The 6000-nt window shown below is 33.0% G+C and overlaps 1 protein-coding gene across 4 annotated transcripts in view; it reads right to left on the reverse strand.

The window, feature by feature from the left end:
- The window catches only part of LOC111051468, a 35965-nt gene extending 30188 nt beyond the window's left edge, over nt 1–5777 (reverse strand). For all 4 annotated transcript variants that reach the window (XM_039429524.1, XM_039429530.1, XM_039429518.1 and 1 more), the window contains exon 1: nt 5623–5777. The gene's annotated coding sequence lies outside the window, so the exon portion shown is untranslated. The remainder of the gene's footprint in view (nt 1–5622) is intronic.
- Between the last annotated feature and the right edge of the window lie 223 nt (nt 5778–6000).

A 6000-nucleotide genomic window follows, 5' to 3' on the forward strand; every position in this document is an offset into this window, starting at 1 on the left:
AATTTTCAGATTTGAAACTACTAACTTATAACTTGAACATAAATGAAGGAGCAACATGAAATATGTATTTCGTATGGATAAAGAATGTAAAAACTGATGCACTAGTAAAAGGAATGAAATTATCAGAATCTTCTAAGCACATTTTTGGCATAAACACCAAATTGTCATTTCCTTAGTGAAATAACAATAATTTAAAAAGGGTACTGGGATTTATATTTTTATTTATATTAAAATTAGCCCTAAAGAAAAAGACAATGATAAGCTATTATTTTATCAAGATAATTTACGATTGTTTAAGCTTTTTTCTCAATGCAAATTTTTCAGTGTTCAATCTTGATCTCCACTAATAATTGTTTTGTACAACTGGGTGAGATGGAGCACTTACGACAAAGGCATCAGATATAATAAGTCCAATCAAATTCCATTAGATACTCATGAAACACAAAAAAACGTACGATTGAAATACGATCAACAGCACTTATAAAAGGGGGTGAAGTGTGTAATACGCCGCTTCTAGACAGTCATCTACCCCTCTATGCGCCAGTCTCCCTCCAAGTTGTTCTCCCCACGCTCCTCCATCCATCCCCCACCTCTCCACATCCTGCGTTGCGTTTTGGGCCTTGAAACGGCTTTCTCTCAGATAAAAGAGATAGAGATAAAGGCGACGCTCCAACCTCCAACCAACGAACCAAAACTGTGCACTGCGTGCCAGGCCTGGGCTAGCCCAAAGCATCTTCATATTTTTTGCCACGTGGTCCATAATATAACATCCTTCCCTAATTTGTTATTAATCGTCAATAAAATACTATATTTTATATGGAAATATAATGACCACTTAGAAACTTTCTGCCATCATCACTCACAAATTTAGTATTGGTGGAGAAATAATGACTTTTATAACAACTTACAATCAAAATTGAACGTGAAACTGGATGTAAGCGTTAAAACCAGTTAGTGGTAATTGTCATTGGGGATTATGTGCAATAGCTACAGCAGAATGATATTAAGGAAAAATTATAAGTAAACTGGAAGATAAAAACTTATAGAAAGTGGAGAAAAAATTATTAGAAGTTAGGTTGTCTCTGTAACTCAATAAAACGAGACAATCAAAATATACTGTCAAAAAGAATTCAAGAAACCAGCAATAATAATAATAATATCGAGTGACCTGGCTGGCTCAGATCTGGTGTCAGAGTTTTTAGGTCCCAACTGATCAATTTCAGGGCCTCTGACATGACCTAACGACTGCTTGATAGGCAGCCGGGACCGACGGCTTAACCAGCAATGATTTTTCAATATGATATGATATTCTGTATAATGATATATGATAGACATAATGGATACGTAGAATGAATATAAATGAATAACGATATAATTGACAAATAAGCAAAATACCGTTGAATGTAATCTTAGTTCGAAGGATGACAACAAACACTTTTCAAAAACCATTGACAGTCTGAACATTAAACTATGACTTAATCTTGCAAGTATCCTAATTAAGAACAAAATTAGGTTTCATTGAAGTCTTTCAGGTCACATTCAAGGTACGACAGATTCCCGGGCTGACAAATAATTTTTGAATAGTAGCGCTCATCGAATTTCCATCTAGCTGTTTACACTGTTGTCAATATTTGCAGTAGCAGAAGTCTTCGGGGTGATTTCAGCATTTAATTTGGATTTTCGTCCAATAATAATAATTACTCATATTTACTATAGAGAGGTCCACATTGTAATTTCTGTGGAAAAGATAGGACAACAGCATTGGTCCAGGAACAATCTGGCAACGTTGTGGGCTAAAACAGGATAGAGCTAACTGCTTTGTCTTAAGACAGACAAGGATTACAACACCAATACCAATCAAGTGCTGATTTTACAACGTAGACCTCACTGTAGATGAAAATAGCAAAAAAATAATCTCAATCACGGTAGCAGCAAGACAATCAATGGTGTGGAGTTTTGATCAGAAATGAAATTGAAATGATTGTTGTAATGATAAATTCTACAGGATCTTGATTGATATTGACAACTCTTATGATTGTTTAGGTTTGTAATAACGCTTGTTGTAGATTGCTCAAAGATGTGCCTATGATAGATAGATGTTTTTAGTTGTATGTAGATTATATAGGCATTCTAACACATTTATCAAACTTTTAAACAAGTCATACAGTTCATTGTTCAACTTGATTATTATGGAACATCTAAATTCGATCAAAAATTTAATATTTTAGTATATTCGATATTTAAAATGGTGAAGCAGTTCAAATGTAAATCACTTTCAAAAATGTAATTATTTAATTGAATATGTCTCACCATGTGTAGACCACAATATTATTATACTTGATTGAAAAAATATTACATCACTGTAAGGTTATTATTGAAATGCTTTACTCTTGGAAGTAAATATTGACCCATCATCAGAAGGTACTATCAGAGACAAACAAATAGAAACGCTTATCGTTATCCTTAACGCGTATACGCTTATCCTTTCTCTATGGTACAATATAAATTGTATGAAATGGGATGTCGAACACTACTCAGTTTAAGAATGCATTTGAATTTTGGTAATCCAGTTTGGTGGGGAAACACCCATAATAAATCGATATGACCAAATGAAACTATCACTTGAAGAAGGTAGGAATTCTGAAGGTAAGTCACATGCTTGTTATCCCATCATACAAGAATGGTGAAGATTATACAGTTATAAGATGATATTAAATAAAATGTTGCCCTTGATATTGAAGGAATAATTCACGGATTCGACATCGAGAAAGAAGTAAAAATGAGTGGAAATTATCAAACAGATTTGCAAGTTGGGACTGAGAATACATATTTATTTAAAAAAATAAACTCAATCTAAAGAAAAAAGATTAGATGCAATTCACGTTAAGTCTGTCACAATAGAATGGGATAACAGAATATAGGATATATTTTGGATGACAGAAATAAAATATATCTGGGAATGAAACAAGATGGAGCAGTTAACAGAATAATTGCTCTTTCTATTCAAATTCTTTCATTGAACAAAAAACCACTCACTGAAGATCAACTGTAGACCAACAAGCGATTAAAGCAGAACACTTCATCGATATAGTGATCAGTATACAGTGAGGTAGGCTAGGTGAATTTATTATCTATATCTATTTAATGAAACCTCATAACTCATTCAACAGACAATGTAACAAAAAGGATAATTTTCAGTTTATGAGAGGTTTTGGGTAGGAGAGGGAACTTTCATGAAGTACCTATTACAAAATAGCTGGGCTACGTACTACATTACAGCTAAATCTAGCTCAGCCATACTATAGCTCTGCTATAAACAAAAAATGACATAAACCAGAGTTACATATAGCTCAGATTCTCTTTGATGTTTACCGAAAATTTTGGATAGCTCATTTTCTGCTATATAGCAGAGAAAATAGGCTTAGGCCCGGTTGCACAAAAGCCGGTTAAATTTCAACCGTGATTAATTTCATGAGAACCAATTAGATTTATTCTCGTGGAATTAATAACGATTAAAATTTAACCGGCTTTTGAGCAACCGGCATTTAAAATTGCTATATAGCCGGGCTATATAGCAGATCTCCAGTGTCACTTTTTGAACTTGTAGTAGAGCTATATTATAGCTGTGCTACATGTAGCTCTGCTGCATAGTTTTAACCTAGCTTCATATATACTTCATGTGCTACATGTAGCTCTGCTACATAGTTTTAACCTAGCTTCATGTATACTTCATGTAGCTTGGGAGAAACCAGGGTCTTCTTTTCTCAGCCAGATTCTGAGGAAGAAGTACTTCTTGTGAACTCTACTATATACATTAAAGAGTGTGATCTTGACAATGACTCATTACATTTACTTGTGTGCAGTGTATCTGTTTGTGCGAGCAAATCTTGAAAAACTACAACACGAGGAGTGACTTCCATGGTCACGACACTAGAAATCGAGGTCTCATAGATGTGCCATACCGTCGCTTGTCAAAGACTCGTGATACATTTCCTGCATTGGCCTTCAATAGGGGATTTGAAGATGTTGGACACACCATCATTCAACCTGAGACTCAAGTGCTGGCTTAGGAAAAATTCGTTTTCCATTCAGGATTTTTTTTCAACGACATGTCTGACGTGTACTGCTATCTCGATAGTTACACATGTGATAAATGTAAAAAGTTATATATTTTAAACTCTCGACGCAACCCATCCGGCATTGCTGGTATTGGTGAAGAGGAAGGTAATTCAGTTGTCAAGTAAATGAACATAAAAAAATATTGAAATAGGACAATATATAAGATAATTATTATCTAAGACAAAACAGTAAAAGATATTCATTGTAAGGTCACAAGGTGGAAGTTTAAATTCTTTACAATAATAATGGGTCATGAATTCAATTTCAATGTGCCGTACCGCTACAGTAATTCAAAAACTAGCTTATATTTTTGTAGGCTGATTCAGAGGACATGTTAGCATTTTCATATAGCCTAGATACTGTAAGATATTAAAAACATTTGAAATTATATAGCCAATATCTATTATATTAATGTCTTTGATATTTCCAATTCATAGACAATGTGAAAATCGCTTGATGTAAACTTGATCCTTTTTAAAGTAACAAAAACACAGTCTGCTGATTGTCTCTTTCAAGCGAGGTTTTATTTATAGTAGGTACTGTAAAGATGAATAGAATCATTATTTAACTTTCAAGTTACAAGCAATAACTTCATTGCAAACATAATTATTAGAACGCCAAGATAAAAGAGAACATGTTTGTCTTAAATTTAAAACATTTATAAAGAGTGAAAAATTAACTTAAACAAGTTAATTTTATTTTACTCAAGTAAAAATGCACATCACTTCTAAGTGTTTTAAATTCAAGTTCAAGTACAATAAAAGTTGAAAAAATGGATATAGGACTACCACACAATAACTTACTGATGATTATAATAAGTTGAAAGTTTAACCATCAAAAATATTATGCTGGTTCAATCATTATAAACATTAGGTTGGTGTATGGTATCTGAATTAAGTACCGGTACCTATTAATACCTGTGGTAAAACTGTTATAAATAATAAATATTTTCAACTTATAGGGAGGAATTAATTGGCGGTATTTGATTTCTATAAGCAATCAAAGTTTTCAAATTAAGTTTAAAGGAATAGCAGTCCTTTTACAGTATTTAAAAGTTAATTTTACTTGATGGATTTTATAAAATAATTTTTGTTCAAGAAAATAATCGTTCAATTTAAAATGAATGTATAGGTTAATTGGCTAACAGGTTAACAATCATCCAGCACCTGGTGAAGAGTGATCCGATAAGATCTCCTATCCACCTCATGTTGTAAACGCTATAATTTTCATAATTCATATCAATTTTACTTATTGTAGATATTATTCACGTGATCATCATTCATGTGACAATTCATTTTTGAAAAAGTCTATGAAATGTGAAATATGTCAATTGAAATGGCTGGCGTATAACGTGAACGTCCTCTTCACAAACTGAGGTCACCTCCTTACTGAGCAAGTCTCTCCCATGAATTACACTAATTTAATAAGTCTATTTAACATTAAATCATTGATAAACTGTTGCCACAATATCGGATTAAAGAATGAAACAGGCAAACAACTTACTTGACTGAGGAAACACGTCAACAATCACCATAAAGGGCACTCGAGTTGGCGAACATTTTGCACGAACACCATTTTCTTGCAACGAAAACGAACTGTATTTCAACAACGCAATGCTATGAAAGGAGAAGGGATGAGATTTGGCTTTGAATGTTGATAGTTTTACTATCATCTAAAAGAGTGCAGCACCTTACAGACCCGTTTCAACACTGCCGGCAGACAGCTGCAAAATGTAAAATTCCTCAAAATTCATTATTTGAATAACAAAAAATAAAATATATTTTCTAGAATTTTAACTGATTTTCCACAACTATCGATTTTAAAATTATCATTAAATGCAGAGAGCAAAGTTATCAGATCCTCTGGATATGTGAGAAATAG

The sequence above is a fragment of the Nilaparvata lugens genome, chromosome 1 (genome assembly GCF_014356525.2).
Source record: "Nilaparvata lugens isolate BPH chromosome 1, ASM1435652v1, whole genome shotgun sequence".
Taxonomy (NCBI): Eukaryota; Metazoa; Arthropoda; class Insecta; order Hemiptera; family Delphacidae; genus Nilaparvata; species Nilaparvata lugens.